The sequence below is a fragment of the Elephantulus edwardii genome, unplaced genomic scaffold, assembly GCF_000299155.1.
Source record: "Elephantulus edwardii isolate Elephantulus edwardi_28Jun2011 unplaced genomic scaffold, EleEdw1.0 scaffold00211, whole genome shotgun sequence".
NCBI lineage: Eukaryota > Metazoa > Chordata > Mammalia > Macroscelidea > Macroscelididae > Elephantulus > Elephantulus edwardii.
The window spans coordinates 619,985-642,757 of NW_006399961.1; the positions used below are offsets into that span (position 1 = coordinate 619,985).

General features: G+C 42.8%; 1 protein-coding gene and 1 pseudogene across 2 annotated transcripts in view; one reads left to right on the plus strand and one right to left on the minus strand.

Moving 5' to 3' along the window:
- SYN3 (synapsin III) overlaps positions 1 to 22,773 on the plus strand; it is a 785,331-nt gene that overhangs the window by 434,840 nt on the left and 327,718 nt on the right. The window lies entirely within an intron of this gene.
- LOC102871552 lies at positions 3,744 to 4,298 on the minus strand (annotated as a pseudogene).

Sequence of the window (22,773 nt, forward strand, 5' to 3'; positions counted from 1 at the left end):
GTTGCTCAGAGCCACCCCGAGGCCTGGCGGTCTGCTCTGACGTTCCCCACTTTGAAAGCCGTGTGGGACACGGTGACGGTCTGACACACATAGAGTTCCCATTTGTGGGAATCAGCTGGATAGACACTGCTTTAGGATGGATGGGTTTTCTGTGCACGATTCTGAAGAGTTCCAGAGAGAAAAAGTAACTCTCTTGGGGTCACCCAGCTAACTTAGCTGGAAATATTAGGCAACGTTGTGTGAAGCTCACTTGGACGCCCCTTTCCATCTGATCAAGTCTTCGCATCCAAAGGGCTCCCTTTTCTTTTCTCAGTGTGTGATAGCAAAGCTGGTCCTCAGGCAGAAGTGGACGGTTTACCAAGCCCATCACATCCAAGGAGCCGTGGTAGTGTCGAGCCTGCGAATCAGACTGCAGTCTAAAAGGTTGGCCGTTTGACTCCACCAGCTGCTCCCCAGGAGGAAGATGAAAAGTCTCACTCCATAAAGGTTTACAGCCTCCGAGGCTCACTATGAGTGGGGACAATGCAATGGCTTTGAAACATTACATCCCATTCAATTCTCACACAGCCCTCAGTGTTGCTGTTTTGTTGTTGTATGTTATCTGCTTAGAACCGAGTCAGCTGGCCCTCCAGCAGGTTTTCGGAGGCAGTAAATCGCATTGAGAAGAGATTGCTTATGACAGGAGTCCAGAACGAAGGCTTCCTAGTGGAGTGGATTTGGGTGGAGGGTTTGAATAACAATGAAAGAAATTTTTCTTTTACTTTTTAAAGAGAAAAGCTAATGGGGGGGGAAGGGTTGGGAAGGGAGAAAAGTACAACAATGAATTAATGGAAATCCAAAGTCTCTGTAAACTTCATTAAAATCAATTAATAAAACAAAACAAAAAAAACAGGAGATTGATGTTCTTTTTTTGAGTGGAGCAGCTGGTGAATTCGAATTGCATCCCTTTGGGTTGGCAGCACAACTCCGCACCACCAGGCCACCAGAGCTCCCACAAGTCCTCAGTAGTAACTCTCAATTAATGTACATACAGGTAAGGACACTGAGCAATTCCTTTCAGGAGTCAATATTGTGCTTGACTTTAAAACTTAGGTGTACATCGCCAATTCCTTGCCCTCTGCTCATTCCTCCTCCTTTCTATTCCTTTATAAAACTGCTTTCTAAGAAGGTTTGCATATGGTTAGAGTGTTGTTGTTATTGTTATTTTTGTTGTTCACCATCGAGTCAGAACTGAGCCATAGCTGACCCTCCAGCAGGTTTTCAGAGACAGTTAATCGCACAGGAGGAGATTGCCCATCCTTCTCCTGTGGAGCAGCTGGTGGCCTCGAACTGTGTGCCTTCAGGATTATAGCACAGCTTCTTGCCAGTAGGCCACCAGAGCTCTGTCTTTTGACCCTTCCTCCTCCGCTTAGAAAAGAAGGTCAAGGAAAGAGAGGAAGATCCTCAACACAATGGATTGGTGCAGGGACTCTTAACCCAGCAATGGCTTGCACATGACGGAGACCACGAGGACGGAGAGGCTTAGGGCAAGTTTTCATCTGTTGTTCATAGAGTCACTGTGAGTCAGAGTCGACATCATGGCTTCAAAGGACAACCACCACCACCTTCCTCATCTCCTTCTCTATACTTCTCTGTCTCCGTTTTCAGTATCCCCCAGCCCTTCTCTGTTTTATTCGGTTTCCCTCTCTCCTGCTTTTGGATCGTCTCTCCTCTCAAACAACCTTCTCACATCTCCCTCGTCCCTGCTCTCTTTCCCTCTCATTTCTCTCTCCTTATCCCTTTTCAGTCTCTCCTTCTCTTACTTCTATCAGCTCCTCTCTCTCCCTTCCAATCTTCTCCCCAATTGCTTTTCTTCTCTCTCCTCCTCTCCCACCCATTCCATCTTTTCTGTTTACCTCTTTCTCTTCTCTGCCCCATCCATTCTCAGGCTGGCTTCTGGGTCCTGGGAGACTCCCCTAACTCTGCTCTCGCTAGGTGCGCAGCCTCAACTTCACAGCACAATGGGAGGGGGCCAAGGAGTAGCCCAGAAAATCCGACAGGGTTCAAAACGGCTCCTTCCCTTGGCAGGGAAGGAAAGAGGATTTCCAGAGAAGAGACAAACAGGAGTGGGTCAGCCCCAGTCCCCTGCCCAGGCTTTCTGCCCCCTAACATCTGGTTTGAGGAAGGGTGGCGTCCAGACTCCCAGATGTGTGGCCTGAGCTTGGAGCTCTGGCAGCAGAGACGAGCAATGACCACACAGCCCACTTAAGCCAGGAGCGGATGGTGTGGACAGGGAAACAGGAGTGAATATTAACTAAAAGCACAAGTGTGGGCGCTCCAGCTGCTTGTCGTCTTCTCGGTGCTAGGAGCTCAGGGATTAGAGGGAGAAGGACATAAGCCCAGCACGTTCCTCATGCCTGTTTGCTGGGTTCCTCGCTTGTTGATAAAGTGGACCTGAACAGTGGGTCCCCTTAACTGGTCCGTAATCCCCCATCTGTCAAATTGTCATTGTTGGGTGCCCTGAAGTCACCGCCCACTCATCGTAACTGTGCACAAAGTCTCGGCTGACCCTGCCCATCTTCACAGTCTCGGCCATGCTCAAGTCATCGCTGTAAACACTGTGCCGACCCATCTCTTGCTGAATGTCTTCCTCTCCTCTGCCAATCCTCTACTCTTCCAAACATTATGTCCTTTTCCAAGGACTGGTTCCTCCTCAAAACATGGCCAAAGTAAGCAAGACAAAGTCTTAGCCATCTTTGCCTCCAAGGAGCACCTTGATTGCATTTTCTCCAAGACTGATTTGTTTGTTCTTCCAGAAGCCTATTCAATACTCCTCACCAACATCGAACTAAACATAAAGGCACCAGCTCTTCTTCAGTCTTCCTTATTTGCGATCCAATTATCTTTTTAAAATTTTTCTTTTATATTGTTTTGCTTACAAAGTTTGTGTACATTGTTTCACGCTATTCTTCATTCACATTGTGGTTTTTTTTAAATTCATTTTAATGGAAGTTTACAGAGACTTAGGGTTTCCAGTCATTCATTGTTGCACTTTGCTCCCTGCCCACCCCCTCCCCCCAAAATCACTTTTCTCCTTGATAAATGAAAGAAAAACTCTCTTAAAACACATGTGAAACAATTGTAAATACCACAGCCTGGGTTGGTCACTCTTTGGACTTTAAACTGATGTCGTTATTCTTTAGCACTTAAAAGGGGTTCTTGACAGCAGATTTTTCCCTATGCGAAGTACTTTTGATTTCTTGACTGCTGCTACCACAAGTGTTGATAATGGATACAAGTAAAATGACAATTCTTTCTTTTAAAAGCAGTCACAGTATTTGGGTAAGCCACTTCTATGAGGTGCCTAGCGCAGAGTGTGGCCCACAGAGGACACATAATAAACATGGCGCTCTCACCTTCCAGAAAGTCGTCTCCTGGACAAACGCAGCTCCCAGTGCCGTCCCCACATGCTCTCTGTTGGTCTATCAGGTTTTGTGGGTCTTCACCCTTCAACTTGACCCTCCCCTGGAGTCCCTGCGTGATACACATAGTTAAGTACTCGACTGTTAACCAAAATATTGGCAGTTCACACTCAGAGGAACCTCAGAAGACCTCGGTGGGGCTATGATTCTGAAAGGTCATAGCCTCGAACACTCTTTGGAGTTCCTGTAAGTCAAAATGTAGTTCGTGCCACAGCAACAGGTTGTCTTCTCAGGCTGCCTTTCTTTTCTTTTTTTTTATTTTCATTTTATTTGGTGACATATTTATTCTCGAGCTGTAAGTTTTTGTTTCTTCGGTTTCTTCTGGGATAGCTTCTTCTTCTGGGCAACCTCCTCTTCTGGTTTAGGAACAATCTGTTCCTTTTTCAGTAAGGATCATCTCAGTATGGCAGGGGGAGCTCATGTGGGGGTTAATCCGACCATTGAGCTCTGTACGTGCGGTGACACATCTTGGGAGCTTTGTTCACCTGGATACACTCAATGACCAGAGAATCAAGGTCTAACCCTTAAGTTCAGCATTACTTTCGGCGTTTTTAAGCATATGCAGCAAAAACTCAGCACTCTTTTTGGGCCACCGACCCTGTGTCCAACCACACTGTTTGGCCTGGGCACACCTACCGACTCTACCACTCTAATGTCAGAAGGGCACACACTGTGTTTGCAAAGTGACATATTTCAGGTACTTGGTGGCTTTCGCATATACATACCCTTCATGGCCTGGGCAGTTTCTCGGGTGTTCTTAAAATGGACCCGGAGATTTGAGCCTCTTGATTTGCATGATTTTGTGGGATTTTCTGGGTCAAGCGAGTAGTGAACCATTTTGGGAGATTACCTGCTGCTGCTCACGGGAAAAGGAAGCTGAGGCTGCCTTGCTCGTGGGCTGTCACCACCTTTATTTTGACTGCCGTTGTCACCATCACTGTCATTGATATTGGTTCCTTGGAGCTGCCACAATAAAATATCACCACCTGGGTGGCTTATAAGAACATAAATCTTTTTTATTTTTTTCTTTTTTGTAGTTTTTATAGCTGGAAATCCAAGACCAAGGACATTTTTTTTCCAGATTTTTAGTGCCCTTCTCAATATCTAGCTGCCAAAGCTGAGCTCTCGGCCTCTAGGCCTGATGGTAGGAGCCATGGCGTGTGCAGAGGGCAGCCGGACCAGGACCCATCTGTTCTGGGGGTGAAGGCGCTCAGGGGGTAGAAAGAGCATTTCCAGTAAAAATATCTAGACATGGGTTCAAATCCCAGCTTGGACATCCAACAGCCATATATTGTTGTTGTTGTTATTGTGTACCTTTGAGTCATAACCAACACACAGCTGACCCTGTGGCAGGTTTTTAGAGGACAGTTAATCACACGGGAGGAGATTGCCCATCTTTCTCTCTTGGAACAACTGGTAGATTAGAACTGTGTGCCTTCAGGATTACATTACATATTCTTACCACTAAGCCACCAGAGCTCCGTAACATATTGTTGTTATTTGCCATCAAGTCAACTACAACTCATAGTGAATGAGAGAGTTAAAGCTTGCCCTGTCCTATACCATCCTCATGATCTCTGTTATTCTTGAGCCTGTTGGTACAGACACTGTGTCCACCAATCTGGTTGAAAGTCTTTCTTCCTCTGACTCTCCCTTCACTTTCCCTTTCCCAGAAAGATGCCTTCTTCCCAAGGACTAGCTTTCCTGACAACACGTCCAAAGTATGTGAGGTGAAGTTTTACCCTTCTTGCCTCTGGGGAGCATTTTGGTTGCACTTCCTCCAAGATAGACTTGTCTGTGCTTTTGGCAGTCCGCAGGATACTCAGGACTCTTCTCCAACACCACAACTCAAAGAGACATCAGTCCTTCGGTCACCATTATTCATTGTCCAACTTTCAGATGCATAGGAAACAATTGAAAATAGCATAGTTTTCCTCACAAGCATCTCAGTCTTTAAATGGACATGATTGCTTTGTAGCACTTTGGAGAGACCCTTGACAGCACATTTTTCCCAATGCAACACATTTTCTGTTTTTAATTTCTTAACTGTTGTTACCATGGGTGTTGATTGGGATCCAAGTAAAAGGAAATCATTGACAACTTCAATCTTATATCTGTCTAGCATGATGTTGCTGTATCAGTCACATAACTAAAGGAATTACTCAAAATTAACTGATATTTTCAACCAACTACAGCTTTAGAGACATTCTTCTAGTTTTCTTTACTTTCAGCCAGGATCCATCTGATATAAGCAATGATATCCCTGGTACCACGACCTCTTCTAAATCCTGCTTAAAATTCTGGCAGCTCTCTTGCCTGTGCAGATCATAACAAAGTTGGGACTGACATTGAGAAGAATGGGAGTCCCAGAGCACTTAATAGTGCTCATGTGAGACCTATATCTGGATCAGGAAGCTGTTGTGCGAACAGAGCAGGGGAACAACTGCATAGTTTAAAATTAAGAAGGGAGTGTGTTAAAGTTAGATTGTCTCTCCATACCTATTTAATCTGTATTCTGAGCAAATTATTCAAGAAACTGGACTCTATAAAGAGGAATGTGGCATCAAGATTGGAGGGAGACTCATCAATAACCTACTTTATGCAGATGACACAATTTTGCTTCCTGAAAGTGAGGAAAACTTGAAGCACTTGTTGCAGAAGGTCAAAGAACACAGCCTTTGATATGAATTGCATTTCAATGTCAAGAAAACAAAGATTCGTATCACTGGACCTATAGGCAACATCACCATGGATGAAGAAGAGACTGAAACTGTCAACAACTTCATCTTGCTTGACTTCACAATTAACACCCTTAGTACTAGCAGTCAGGAAATAAGGAAATGTATTGCATTGGGAAATTCTGCAGTTAGGAACCTCTCCAAATTATTGAGGAGCAATGATGCTAGTTTGAGGACTAAGGTGCATCTGATTAGGCCACAATCTTTCCAATAACTTGCTGTGCATCTGAGAGTTGTACAGTGAATAAGGATGACAGAAGAATTGATGCCTTTGATCTGCGGTAATGAAGAAGAACACTGAACATCCCACGGACAGCCAGAAGAACAAACAAATAGATCTTGGAGAGGGTGCAGCCGGAGTGCTCTTTGGAGGCAAGATTAATGAGGCTTCACCTCGCATACTATAGACATGTTGCTAGGAGGGCCTATTCCTTGGAGAGGGACATGATGCTGGAAAGGATAGAGGGTCAGTGAAAGAGAGGAAAACCCTCAGCCAGGTGAATTGATGTGGTAACTGCCGCAGTGGGCTCTTGTGTGTCAGGAAGTGTGAGGATGGCACAGGATAGAACAGGGTTCAGATCTCTTGTTCATGGTGTTGCTATAAGTTGTACTCAACTTGATAGCGTCTAACAATAGCATAGCTTTAGAGAGGGGTCAAGATGGCTTGCTGTACTTGGTATCATACTTTTAGATTGGGGATAACAGGATAGGCATACAGATAAGAGAGTCAGGGTAGCAGCTAACTAGCAACAAGTACGGAAATAGGGTCCCTATGAGTCAGAACCAAATTGACAGCAATGAACAGCAGGTGCACCTCAATATTTTACCAGCTGGTACAGCCATAGTTGTGTGTGGTAACGGTCTCGGATCTAGCCAAACACAATGCTCTGTCCCTCACTGCTCTAAGCCTCAGTTTTCTTAGTGTGAATGACGTTGAAGACCTCCTACTGGAGATATGAAAGGTGAAAGAAATTCTGTTAAGTGAAAGGAAGAGTAAATAATCTTTTTATTTTTTTTTTCACTGCCAAAATTCACAACTAAAGAAGAAACAATGAAATGAGAAGATAGGAACCAAAATATCACCACTGGGTAAATCTGTAGTCAGAAACCTCTTCAAATTATTGAGGAGCAATGATGTCAGTTTGAGGACTAAGGTGCATCTGATTTAGGCCATGGTCATTCCGATCACTTGCTACGCAACCGAGAGCTGGATAATGAATAAGGATGACAGAAGAAGAATTGATACCTTTGAACTGTGGTGTTGGAGAAGAGCACTGAACATCCCAACGACTGTCAAAAGAACAAACAGGTCTCAGAGAAGGTGCAACCAAAGTGTGCTGCTTGGAGGCAAAGATGATGACGTTTCATCTCACATACTTATGACGTGTTGCTAGAAGAGACTATTCTTTGGAGAGAGACATCATGCTTGGGAAGGTGGAGGGATGGCAAAGGATAGATAAGCCCTCAACCACATGGATCGACATTGTGACTCCAGCAATGAGTTTGAGGGTGTCATGTTAGGATGGCATAGATAGGACAGGGCTCAAATCTGTTGTTTATAGGGTCGCTATGAGTCATAGTAAATTTGACAGCACCTAACAACAAGAACCTGAGAAAACCTGTTGAACTGACTATATATAACTCATAGTGACTCTATGAACAATAGATTGAAATTTGGCCCCATCCTGTGCCGTTTTCATGATATCTGCAAGGTTCAAGCCTTTTGTAGTCAGTCACTGTGCCAATCCATCTCTTTGAGGGACTTCTCTATCTCTAACCCTTAGCTTTTCCAAGTGTGATAGCTTTTTCTAAGGACTGACCTTTTCTGGCAATATACCCACACTAAGTGAGACAAAGTTTCACCATCCTGGCCTCAAAGCAGCCCTTGGTTGCACTTCCTCTAAGACAGATTTGTTCTTTCATCAATCGATAGCATATTCAGTACTCGTTACCAACAACACAATTCAAATATATCAATTCTTCTTCAGTCTTTCCTATTCATTGTCCAGCTTTCACATGTATATTAAACTATTGAAAATGCTGAGGCTTAGGCCAGGTACACCTTAGTCTTAAACTTGACATCCTTGCTCTTAAGCACTTTGGAAAGGTCCTTGACTGCTGATTTGCCTAATGCAAGATGGCTTTTGATTTCTTGACTGCTGCATCACTGAGTGATGGATAACAGGGTGGATGACAGGAAGCTGAGCTTGGAAGGTTTGGATTATAACTGCAAAAGAGAGGACCTCCTAGGGGAGCTCTGGTGGCCTAGTGGCAAGAAGCTGCACTGCAATCCCAGAGGTACATGGTTTGAATCCACCAGATGCTCTGCCGGAGAAGGAGGGACAATCTCCTCCAGTACCAGTCAGATCCGATTTGATGGGGCACACACAAAAATAATAAAATAAATATTGAGAGAGAGAGAGAGAGAACACACCTCTTAAGATAACCTTAGGTAAGAGCCACTCACTTGTGAGATCCAGGATACAATGGACCAAGACTAGCCTTCGTCATGGTATGGTCACCACATACGGTCACCACATACGTCTCTAGCGTCACTCATCTTTCAACTCACTGAGCTCTGGGACAATTTTTAGACGTGACAAGCACTCTGACAATCCAGTGCCTTGGATTTCCTTCTCTGGTTGACTAACTCTCTCTCATTTGTTAATACTGGCATCACACATCTCCTACTCCAAAACCTCAACCAACTCATGAACTTGAACTTAATCAGGGTCCCTGGATACTACGTTTCACCTTGGGGGCAACAAAAATGCAAGGGTTTACTTTTACAGGATATCTGATACCAGGAAGTGTTTTCTTTATATCAAAGTCACCCAGCAAGACCTTTGTTTGGCACCTGAATTTATTTATCCACGAGCAGCAGTGGATTCCATCTTTAGGGTAACTTTTCTTCTCATTTGTTCCTTTTTACTTCCTGTCTGAGCTCTGTGATTCTTGGTGAAATGAGTGCATGTTCTATTTAGTGACATGATACTCACATTGCCAGGAACAGGTACTTTTCAGGTTTATGCCACTGTTTGTAATTTCTCTAGTAATGGGATTACTTAGCTCTAGAGCATCTATCTATCCATCTATCATCTATCTATCTATCTATCTATCTATCTATCTATCTATCTATCTATCTATCTATCTATCATCTGTCTATCTTTTTTTATCCCCTGTGTTCTTTAACAAATCCAGAGACAATTTGAGACCATATAGTAGGAATGACTCATGAATGTATATTTTTGTTGTGCTGTCAAGTCCAAGTCATAGTGACCCTATGAACAATAGATCTGAACTCTGTCCTGTCTTTTGCCATCATTATCATCTCAGACACATTTGAGTCCATTGTCACAGATGCCGTATCAATTCATTTTGTTGAAGGTCTTCCTCTCCTTCAGTGACCCTTCACCTTTCCAAGCATAATGCCCTTTCCAAGGAATCATATATAAGTTACTGAAATCAACAGATGTAGAATACTTAGCACATTGCCTGGTATATAATCAGCCAGCTGATATTAAATCAACTTTTATTCATGAAAAATCCTTGGCTGCCAAAGTAGTGCTTCACAGGATTTTCAACAGTTGGTTTTTCTGAAATAGAACATTAATTCTTCCTTCTGAGGCATCTCTCGATGGACTCAAACCATCAACCTTTCTGTTAGTACCTGTTATGGGTTAATATGTGTTCCTCCCAAAATATAATGTAAATCCAAACCCTATACTTGGAAATAGACTTTCCTCTGTTGTCTTAATGAAGCCATACCCATGGAAGTCAATCACTTTTGAGATATGAAAGAGTAGATTAGGAGAGACTGGAACCCTTATTCACTGTTGGTGGGAGTGTAAAATGGTGCAACCACTGTGGAAAGCATTGTGGCGCTTTCTCAAAAAGTTGCAAATAAAGATACCATTTGACCCAGCAATTCCACTACTGGGAATATACCCTAAAGAGACCATAAATGACATCCAAGTAGATATATGTATACCCATGTTTATCACAGCTTTGTTTACAATAGCAAGGAGTTGGAAACAACCTAAATGCCCATCAACAAATGAATGGGTAGAGAAGCTGTGGTATATTCGCACAATGGAACACTATGCTGCATTGAAAAACAAGGAACTCATGCAATATTATTCAAAATGGGTGACCCTGGAGGACATTATGCTGAGTGAGGTATCTCAGTCACAAAGGGACAAATGGTATATGGTGCCACTGTTGTAGAATGAGGCTGGCATTGGGGTGGGGGTAAGACTGAGAAAAACTGGATGAAATATGTTTACGGAATTGAAGTCTATGGGGGAGAGAATAGTCTAAAAGTATTATATTTTAGGGCATTATTTTTATCGTAGGAGTACACAATGAGGGTTTCAGAGTGGATTATATTTGGGGGTAGGGCGTGGGGTTTGGGGAGGTGCGGGGGGATTGTGTACCAATGAGGGAGTTTTTCTTTTGCTTTTCAAGGAGAGGAGCAAATGGGGGGGGGGCAGGGGTTTGTGCGGGGAGAAGGGTGCAGCAATGAATGAATGGAATTCCAAAATCTCTGTAGATGTTCATTGAAATGAAAAATAAACAAACTAAATTAAAAAAAAGAGAGTAGATTATACAAAGAAGCAAATAAAACTAGATGGAGGATAATAGATGCCACATCCCATGAAGATCACTAATGACTTGAAGAATAGAAGCAGAAAAGAGACAGATCTTTCCCCACAGCTGACACAGAGAGGTAGCTTTCTCTTAGGGCTGTTACCTTAAAATCCAGACTGTAAGTTTGGATTTAGCCTCCCAAACGGGAAAAAAAAGTCATTTCTGTTCATTAAATCCACCCCCTTGTAGTGTTCTTGTTACAGCAGCATTAAGAAACTGAGAGAGTGGCTGAATGTGTTGACAACTTGAACCACTCGAGGAATCACTTGGCACATGTTGTTGTTGTTGTTGTAGTTGGTATTATTGTTAAGTGCCATCGAGTTGCTTGTGACCCATAGCAACCCTATGTATAACCGCTCTGAACCCTGCTCTATCCTGAGCCAACCTCATTGCCTCCAACACACCCATTCCCATTATCCCAGTCCCTGAGTTCAATACATATCATCCATTATCTTCCTCTCCTGTACTGTCCCTTCACCCTCCCACGCATGATGCCCCTCTCCAGGGACTGTCCCTCCTTGGAACATGCCCAAAGTATATCAGATGGAGCTTCAGAATCCGGGTCTCCAAGAAGCAGCCCAGTTTATTCTCCTAGCAGCCCATGGGATATTTAATACTCTTCTCCAGCACCACAACTCAAAGGCATCAGTTCTCCTTCTATCATCCCTAATCATTGTCCAGCTTTCTGAGGCATAGCAGGTAATTGTGAAGACTATGGCCTAAATTAGGTGCACCTTAGTCTCCAGACTGGCATCGTTGCTCTTCAGTATTCTGGAAAGGTTTCTGACAGTAGATTTTCCCAGTACATTTCATCTTTTGATTTCCTGGTTGCTGGTACCAAAAGTGTTGATTGTAGAACCAAGCAAATGGAAGCTTTTAACAATCTCAATTTCTTTATCATCTATGATGATGCTGCCAATTGGCCCAGTGTTGAAAAAAATCTTTGTTTTCTTGATGTTGAGCTTCAGTCCATATTAAAGACTTCAGTCCTTGCCCTTCTGCAGCAGATGCCTCAGGTCCTCCTCTGTTTTGGCAAGCAAGGTTGTATCATCTGCATAACACAGGTTGCTGTTGATTCTTCCTCCAATCCTCCAATTGGCATATTGTTGTTGTTGTTATGTGCTATCGAGTCACCTGTGAATCGTAGCGACTGTGTGTACAACAGCCCTAAATCCTGCTCTATCCTGTGCCAATCTCACTGTCTCTGACATACCTACCTGCTTTATGCTAGTCACTGAGTCAGTCCATCTCATCCAAAGTCTTCCTTTCTTGTTCTATCCCTCTACACACTCCCAAGCAAGATATCCCTCCCCAAGGACTAGTCCCTCCTTACAACATGTACAAAGTAGATCAGATGAAGCTTCAGAATTCTTGTCTCCAAGGAGCAGCCTGGTTTCACCCTCTCTAGAAAAACCTGTTTGTTCTAGCAGTCAATGGTATATTCAGTACGCTTCTTCAGCACCACAGCTCAAAGGGGTCAATTTTCCTCCTATCGTCCCTAATCATTGTCCAGCTTTTTTATTCATAGCACATAATTGTAAAGACCATGACCTTAGTCTCTAGACTGACATCATTGCTCTTCAATACTTTGGAGAGGTTTCTGACAGCCGGCTTCCCAATCCCATTCGTCTTTTGATTTCCTGACTGCTGGTACCAAGAGTATTCATTGTGGAGCCAAGCAAACTAAAGCACATAGTATACATTATATACTATGAGCTCTGGTGGCCTAGTGGTAAGAAGCTGCACTGCAATCCTGAAGACATGAAATTTGAGGCCACCGTCTGTTATGCAGGAGAAGGATGGGCAGTCTCCTCCCATGCAATTAACTGCCTTTGAAAAATCCTCCGGAGGGTCAGCTCTGGGTCCGTTCTGACTCTGTGGTACACAACAACATACATTAGATTATTGTTACTCTTACTGTATTAATCATCATCATAACTAATGCTTAGCTACTACAAGAGACCATTCTTTGACATTTCAGTTACTTACACAAAAGGTTAATCTCTTACTCCTGTGACATCTGGTGAGAATCAAAAGTTCTCTTTTGTCTGGTAGCTGACCCATCTGGAACACATAGCCTCTAAGGTCACCACAATAGGAAAGAAGAGAAAGTGAGAGGAGGTACATGGGCTCTTAACTGCCTTCTCTTCCAGTGACATATTCCTTCCCTGTATACTCTACAACGAGTCACAGGATCCTAACCGAACTTCAGAGGTTGGGAAGTGTAGAAGTACAGCGGGAGAGATGGTATTCATGTTGTCTGTGCCACAATTGTTCGAGTGTGCATGGATAGACCACCCCATTCTAAAAAAGATATGGAATTAGGGGGGACAAGGGGTGGACAGAGAGAAAAGTGCAGTAATGAATGACTGGAAACTCTAAGTCTCTGTAAACTTTCATTAAAATTAATTTTAAAAAGTAAAAAAAAAGAGTTCATGACCTTACTTAGCCTCTCGAGGCGTCATTTTCTTTGTCAAAAAAGGGTATAAGTTCGTTTTAGCACTGCATGATGAATATCATGATATATAGGATAACATTCTATAAAAATGAATTTCATGAGAACCTTAACTTTGGAGTTATAAAATCATCAAATGTAGTAAGTTTGTTGTTGTTGTTGTTGTTGTGTGCCTTTGAGTTTGGAAACGATGCATAGTTGGCCCTCCAGAGGCCGTATTTGCACAGAAAGTTCCTCATCTCTCTTCTTCTTTCAGAGCAGCTGGTGGATTCAAACTGCCTGCCTTGGAGCTGCTAGTGCAACTCCTTACCCACGAGGCCACCAGTTCTCTACTTTCCATAACTATTTTTGTTTGTTGTGGGGGTTTTGTTTCTGGTTGTTTGTTTGTTTATCCAGTGATTATTCTCACAGAACCAAGCATACTTGCTTGCTGGTGCAACCAGGTCTGTCTCTGAGCTGGCTTTCTGTAAATGTTTAATAAATAATATGGTTGTGTTTGACTTTGGCATTGATGTCAAACACAACCACCTCTGGGGTCTGGACCTCACTCTAAAGGAGACCACAATCTAGGCTCGGGGTCTGAGCTCTTGCACTGTCATGACTTGTGTTGGTCAAATGGCTCCTCTATATTTTCATCTGGACAATGAGAAGACAGGACAGCTTGGTCCTTAAAGATACAGATTTTAGAATTAGGCCATCTTTGTTCATATGTTGGTTTGCTCATCTTTCTCCCATGTCGCAAGTGGTGGATTTGAACGACGTGCCTTTGGGTCAACAACGTTACTTATTACAACTAAGCCACCAGAGCTTCCTGACTCAAGCCATGTTGTTGTTGTTATGTGCCGTCGAGTGGCTTGTGACTCATAGCAACCCTATGTACAATAGCCCTAAACCCTGTTCTATCCTGTGCCAATCACACTGCCTCTGACACTCCCATCCCAATTACCCCAGTCACTGAATCAATCCACCTCATAGAGGGTCTTCCCTTTCTGCGCCATCCCTCTACCCTCCCAAGCATGATGTCCCTCTCCAAGGACCTCTCCCTCTTTACAACATGTCCAAAGTATGTCAGACAGAGCCTCAGAATCCTTGCCTCCAAGGATGAATCTGTTTGTTTTCTTGGCAGTACAGGGTACATTCCTTATTCTTCTCCAGCACCACAGCTCAAAGGCATCAATTCTCCTTCTATCCTCCCTAGTCATTGTCCAACTCTCTGATGCATAACAAGTGATTGCAAAGACCATAGCCTGTATCAGACGTATCTTAGTCTCCAGAGAGACACCATTGCTCTTCAGTACCCTGGAGAGGTCCCTAACAGCAGACTTTCCCATCGCAATACGTTTTTTTATTTCCTGGCTACTGGTGCCAAGAGTGTTGACCGTGGAGCCAAATAGACTAAAGTTGTTAACAATCTCAATCTCTTCACCATCCATACTGATGCTACCAATTGGTCCAGTGGTGAGAATCTTTGTCTTCTTAACATTGAGCCTCAGTCCATACTGAAGGCTGCACTCCTGACCCTCAGTTTCAGCAAACAGGGTTGTGTCATCTGCATAATGCAGCTTCCACCAATCCTGACGCCACACTTCCAAATGTTTCATGTGCATGTGGAAGTTGTTGTTGGTGGTGATAGGTGTCCGTCTACTAGGACACACAGTGGCCCTATGAACAACAGATCTGAATTTAGTCCTTTCCTGCACCATCCTCTGATCTCTGAGATGCTCAAGCCCATGGTTATTGCCACTGCGTCGGTCTACCTTGTTGAGAGTCTTCCTCTCTTTCTCTGACCCTCCACCTTTCCCAGCATTTTTCTAAAGACTGGCTCCTGCAGACAGCATGTCCACTTCTACCAAGAGAAACCTGTTTATTTTTTAACAGTCTGTGGGACTCACAGTACTCTTCTATACCACCACAATTCCAGGGCACTGATTCTTTTTCCATAATCTTTATTCATTATCCAACTTTCAGATTCATAGGAAGCAATTGACAATGCCATGACTTGGATCAGAAGCAGAGAGTTCAGGTGGCCCAATGGCAAGAAGCTGCACTGCAATCTAAAAGGTGTGCAGTTTGAATCCACCAGCTGCTCCATGAGAGAAGGATGGGCAATCTCCTTCCATACAATTTGTTGGCCTTATGTGCTGTCAAATCATCTAAGAATCATAGTGACCCCTGTGAACAATACCTCTGAACCCTGTCCTATTTTTTGAGCCAAAATTACCAGTCACTATGTCAATCCATCTTATCCAGGGTCTTCCTCTCCTGTGCTAACCTTCTACTTTTCAAGGCATGATGTCTTTCTCCAAGGACTGGTCCCTCCTGGCAATATGCCCAAAGTATGTGAGACAGAGCTTCACAATCCCTGCTTCCAAAGAGCAACCTGGTCTCACTCTATCTCAGACAGACTTCTATGTTCTCTTGGCAGTACTGTGAGATGTGAAACCATGCAATTTACTACCTCTCAAAATTCATCAGAGGGCTAGCGATGAGTCAGTTGCAAGTTGACTGCAACACACACAAAAATGAATCAGGAGCACCTTAGTCTTTAAACTGACATCATTGCTTATTAACACTTTGTTGTTGTTGTTTTGGTTTTGGGTTTTTGTTGTGTACTGTGGAATCTGATCCGAATGGCACAGGGACTGGCTGAGATTGCCTCTCCGTCTCTGTGGAGCGTCTGGTGATTCAAACTGTATTCCTTCAGGATTGAAGTGCAGTTTCTTGCCACTACACCACCAGAGCTCCCTGCTTTTTAACACTTTGAAGAGATACTTGATACCAGATCATCCATTCGAGAAAGACACTTGATAGCATGAATACAGAAGATAGGAGAAAAATTGATGCCTTTAAATTGTGGTCTGATGAAGAGTACTGAATATACAGTGGACTTTGAAAAGAACAAGCAAATCTGTCTTGGAGAAAGTGCAACAAAGGTATTCCTTGGAGGCAAGAATGTGACATTTTTCTCACATATTCAGGGCCAATGGTCAGAAGAAGCCACTCCTTGTGAATGGACACCATTCTGGGAAAGGTAAAGGGTTCATGAAAGAGAGGAGGATACTCTATCAGATGGACTAACAGTGACTGCAATAAAGGACTTGAATATAGTGGCAAGCACGAGGATGCTGCAGGATAAAGCAAGGTTGAGATCAATTGCTCTTAGGTCCCCTGTTACGGCTGTTGTTGTTAAGTGCCATTGAGTCAAGTATAACTCACAGTGACCCCATGAACAACAGATCTGACTTGCTCTGTCCTGTGCCGTCCTCATCATTTCTGACATACGTGAGCCCATTGCTGCAGTCACTGTGTCAGTCCATCTGGTTGAGGGTCTTTCTCTCTTTCGCTGACCCTCCACCTTTCTATGCATTATGTCCCTCTTCAAGGAATAGCTCTTTCCAGCAAGCGAGCTCTGGTGGCCTAGTGGTAAGAAGCTGTGCTGTAATCCCGAAGGCATGTGGTTCGAGGCCACCAGCTGCTCCATGGGAGAAGGACAGGCAATCTCCTCCAAGTGTGATTAAATGCCTCTGAAGACCTGCTGGAGGGTCAGTGACTCTATAGTCCAGCAACATGCCCAAAGTGTGTTAGACAAAACTTTGTCATCTTTTCCTTCAAGGAGCACGCTGCCTGTACTTTCCCCAAGACATGTCTGTTTGTTGTTTTGGCAGTCCTTGGAATATTCAGTACTCTTCTCCAACACCACAGCTCAAAGGAATCAATTCTTCTGTCACCTTATTCATGGTACAGTTCTCGGATGCCTGATTAAAAAAAAGACCCTGGCCTGTATCAGATGCATTTAGTCTTTAAAATTACATCATTGCTCCTTAGTAATTTGGAGAGGTCCCTGACTTTGCCAGTGCAATACATCTCCTGCTCTCCTGACAGCTGGTACCAAGGGTGTTCACTGTGGATCCAAGTCACTGACAGTTTCAATCTTCATCTATAATGATGTTGCCTATCAGTCCAGTGGAGAGAATTTCTGTTTCCTTGATGTGGAGATGTAATCCATATCAAAGGCTCTTCTCTTTGATACAAATCTAATAACAAATCCCTCCCAGACTTTCCTCTGCTTTTCATCTCCACTAAGATAAGCAATCTTACAGGCCACACCCGAGGGGAACTCTTATATCCCATCAGGGCTAGGATGGTATTAGGGAGTGTTGCGTTCCACCCTTAATCCTCCTACAAGTATTTGCATTTATCAGGATCATTGCATAGCTTTCACATTATATCATTACCTTTGTGTATTTTGAGGAAAAACAAGCCAATCCTTGTCAGTTGCTTTTATTGCATGTAAACTGTACATCTCAATGAAGAATATATAAAAATTGGAAAAAGAAAACTGCACAAAAATGAGAGGGGTCAGACTAGATGAGTTCTACCTGGAATGTTAGAAAATCAGTCCTGCCAGATAGTACCTCCACTCACCCCTGTTTGGCCCACTGTATATAGGGCTTGCTGACCAGGAGACAATTTTCCTGTGTGAACCCTCGTTCTGAACCTCTGCCCTGTCTGTGCACACCCTGGTCCCTCTGTCCAAACACCAACCAGCCCCAGCTTTCTTACATGTCAGTGAGCCAAGATAAGGGTGTGGGCCAGGCATGATGAGGCCTCAGACAAGCGTGGGAGTCCTAGAGATTAGCTCATGGTGAGATGAAAATATCGGCAAGCCACCCCACAGGGTCAGGGGACCCAATGACCCGACTGCAGGCTGGGGTCTGCTGACCGTGATTCACGAAGCCATGTAGGCGGCTGGGGAGTCAGATGATGGTGACTCTTCAGGGTCTGGCCTTCTTTCCTTGACCTTTCGCCATAACAAGGCTGGGCCCTTTCAAGACAGCATGATCTCCTGAAGTTCCAGAACTAGAAATGGAGGAAAACTAATAAAGAGAACAGACTTCACATTTAATCTAGGATAGACGGGGTGTTTCGCACAAATTCTGTTGTTTGCACCACGATTTGGTGAGTTTGCATTGCTAATGATTCTAGTGTGTCTTGGTGGTGGTTATTGGGTTCTATCAAATCAACTACTTATTGACAAAGATCTGAAACTTGTCCCATCCTGTGCCACCACCACAAACATCCACATGCTCAAACTCCCTATTATAGTCCCAGTGTCCCTCCTCCTCCTTTTCTTCCTCTTCCTCCTCCTTTACCTTTACCCCCTCCTCCTCCTCCTCCTTCCTTTGATAACTTCAATTTTTTATTTGTGTGTAATTTTAAAGATATTGTTGTATAATTTCCACATTCTATTGAGTCATTTAAGTCTAGTATTTACCAATGTCACCACTGTATCTTGGAATGCTTCCTTCAATACTATTAGTTCCTGATTATATGTTACTTCCTTAGTAGATTTAACATGGACTGAGTCTTTCTTCTGGAGGGTCACCTTCTCTTTCTCTGACCCGCTGCTTTCCAAGGACTGGCACCTGCTGACAATATGCCCAGATTATATGAGGTGAACTTTCACCACCTTTGTCACCTTTGCCTTTAAGAATCACTTTCTCCAAGACAGATTTCTTTACTCTTTTTGTTGTCTCAATACACATCTCCAACATACAAGACTTTGGTTATTTCTTCTGTCTTCTTTATTCACTGTCCAACTTGCAAATGCACAGAAAGCAATTGAAAGTACCATGGCCTCAATTAGCCTCACCTTAGTCTTGACACTGACATTCTTGCTCTTAAGCACTTTAAAGGGGGTCCTTAACAGCACATTTCCCCAGTGAAATATGTTTTGATTTCTTTATTGCTGCTACTAGGGCTGTTAATTTGTTTATGTTGTTGTTATATGCCATCAAATCGCCTGTGACTTATAGAGACCCTATGTACAACCTGCCCTGTCCTGCCAGTCTCACTAACTCCAACACACCACCCCCCCATTGCCCCAGTTACTGTATCAATCCATCTCATATGGGGTCTTCCACTCCTGCACTGTTCATCCACCTGTCTGAGCATGATGCCATTTTCCAAGGATCAGTCCCTCCTGGCCACATGCCCAAAGTGCGAGACAGAGCTTCGAAATCCTAGCATCCAAGGAGAACCTTGGTTTCACCTTCTCCAAGACAGACCTATGTGTTTTCTTGGCAATCCATGGTATGTTCAAGACTCTTCTTCAGGACCACAGCTCAAAGGTATTCATTCTTCTGTCATCCTTAGTCATTGTCCAGCTCTCAGATGTATAGAAAATAATTTAAAATATCATGCCCTAGATCAGGTGCACCTTAGTCTCTAGACTGACATCGTTACTTCTCAGTACTCTGGAAAGGTCCCTGAAAACAGATTTACCTAATGAAACTCATCTTTTGATTTCCTGACTGTTGGTGTCAAGATAGTTGATTGTGGAGCCGAGCAAGCTGTAATTGCTAACAACCTCAATCTCTTCTCCATCAATCATGGTGCTGCCAGTTGACCCAGTGGTGAGAATCTTGGTCTTCTTGATGTTGAATTTCAATCCATATTGAAGACTACAATCCTTGACCTTCTGCAGCAAACACCTCATGTCCTCTTAAGTTTCAGCAAGCAAGGTTGTATCATCAGCATAACATAGGTCTGTTGATAAGTCTTCCTCTAATCCTGATGTCACATTCCTCCTCATAAAGCCCAGCCTTCCAAATCATCTGTTCTGCATATAGATTGAAAAGCTATGGAGATAGGACGCATCCCTGACACATTCCTTTCCTGATTTTGAACCATGTAGTGTTTCCCTGCTCTGTTCTGAGGACTGCTTCCTGGTCCAGGTAGCGATTTCACATAAACACAATAAAAATGTTATAAGATCCCCATTCTCCTCAAGGTTAACCACAATTAGTTGTGATCCACACAGTCAAATGCCTATGCGTAGTCAATGAAACACAGTTCGTACAAAGAAAAAGTTAGCAATTTCAATCCTTTCTCCATGTATCATGGGATTTGGCTATTGATCCAATGGGCAGGATTTTTGTTTTCTTGATGTTGACTTATAATCCTTATTGAAAGCTGTAGTCTTTGATCTTTTGCAGTAAATATTTCGGGTCTTCTTCACATTCTTCAAGCAAGGTTGTGTCACCTGTATAAATTTACACAATTTTGTTGTTGTTGAGTCTTCCTCCAACCTAATGCCACATTCTTCTTCATACAGTCTAGCTGCTTGAATAATTTCCTCAGCTTCTATACTGAATAGGTATGGAGAAAAGATACAGTCTGACACACACCTTTCCTGATTTTTAAACCCTACACAGCTTCTTGGTTAATGCTTAAGTTTCACAAGAGCACTATTAAGTGTTCTTAGATTCCAGTTCTTCTCTATGTTAGCCATAATTTGTTCTGATCCACAAAGTTAAATATCTCTGCATAGTCAACAGAGTGCAGAGATTTTTGAACAATATTGTTAATATCACATGCAAGCAAGATTCTGCTGAAAATTTTCCAAAACCAACTGGAACAGCACATCAAAAGAGAACTGCCAGATGTGCAGGCTGGGTTTAGAAGAGGAATATTAGGGATATTATAGCTAATGTTAGATGGATCTTGGCTGAAAGTGTAGGGTACCAGAGGAATGTCTATCTGTATTTCATTGACTATGCAAAGGCATTTGACTGTGTGGATCAAACAAATTGATAAACAATTTTATAACTTTAAATTATGAAAGATTTTTTTCAAGTAGCTCCACACAACACATAATGGTAAGTGGAAACATTTTCAATTATTAAATAATCATTTACCATCATCCTTAACTGGACAAGCTTAATTTCTATGCCTGGATTAATTTGTGTGGAAAGATGGGGATTGCTTTCATTCACACTGTAATTGGATTTGTATTCATCTCTGCATGACACACTTTTTAAAAATTTCTGTTTCAATACAACTACACAGACAGAACAGTGTACCTTAATGCCTTGACATTGTCTTGTGATGGAGATGATTGAATAAACACTGAAAGTACCATTGACTCTATCCAGATTGGTAATAGAATGAAGTAGCTGGTTAGTTTATTGATTTGGATACAGCCAGTGAGAGCAACAACAATAGCATATTACTTTTCCTTGGGCCTGCGTTGACTAGATGATATTTGTTCATTTCCTTGGGATTGATTGATTGACTATTCTATACAAAGTCCTCAGTTACATTATCACCTGTACACAGAGCCATGTAGGAATGTTGGCTGTAAAATTCTGTTTCTCTGGGAGGTGAAAATGCCTTGGAAAGTCAAACAAACTTTGATAACCAGTCATTTAAAAATCAAACTGTTCTTATTAAATAACCATATGTGTTATTTTCATTTTGTTTGTAAAATACACTTTATTATTTTACAATTAAAAAAAAAAGAAAGATTCTTACCACTGGGCCAATTGGCAGCATCATGATAGACAGTGAAGAGATTGAGATTATTCACAGCTTTAGTTTGCTTGGCTGCACAGTCAACACTCTTGGCACCAGCAGCCTGGAAATTAAAAGATGAATTGAATTGGGAAAGTCTGCTGTTAGGGACCTCTCCAGAGTATTGAAGAGCAAGGATGTCAGTCTGGAGACTAAGATGCACCTGTGCCAGGCCATTGTCTTTACAATTACGGGCTATGCATCAGAAAGCTGGACAATGACTAGGGAGGATAGAAGGAGAATTGATGTCTTTGAGCTGTGGTGCTGGAGAAGAGTATTGAATATACCGCGGACTGCTAGAAGAACAAACAGGATTGTCCTGGAGAGGGTGAAACCGGGCTGCTCCTTGGAGGCAAGGATTCTGAGGCTCCATCTGACATATTTTGGACATGTTGTAAGGAGGGACCAGTCCTTGGAGAGGGACATCATGCTTGGAAGGGTGAAGACACAGCACAAGAGAGGAAAACCCTGCATGAGATGGATTGACTCAGTAACTGAGGTGTTGGGGTTAGGTGTGTCAGAAACAATAAGGTTGGCTTAGGATAGAGCAGAGTTCAGAGCTCTTGTTCATAAATTGCAATGAGTCACAGACAACTTGACGACACATGAGAACAGTCAATAAAACATAAATGAACACCTCTCTGGTGTTCTCTACTTATCCCTCATTGCATAGTCTCTTTTGATGCATTTTGAATTTCTGGGAGTTTCTTGTCTATGTACTATTCCATTATTAATTTTTAATAATCTTAAGGAAGATTTTACTTGCAAATTACATTAATGATATTTGATAATTTCCATACTCTGTGGAATAACACTGTTTTTGGAATGAGAAAAATATGGCTTTCTTCCAGTCAGCTAGCCAGGTAGCTGTCTTCCAAATTTGTTTACACAGACAAGTGAGCTCTGCCAGGGCTGGATCTGTTTCCTGAAACACCTCACTTGATATTCCATTAATTCCTTGGGCCTTCCCCCACACCCCCACCCCGCAAGGATTTTATATCAGCTTGAGCTTCTTTCTTGACTACTGTTTGTTCTTGAGCATATGATGCTTTCTGAAATGGTTCCACTTCGACCAATATATTTTTTTTGTACAATGTTGTTGTTATTATGTGCC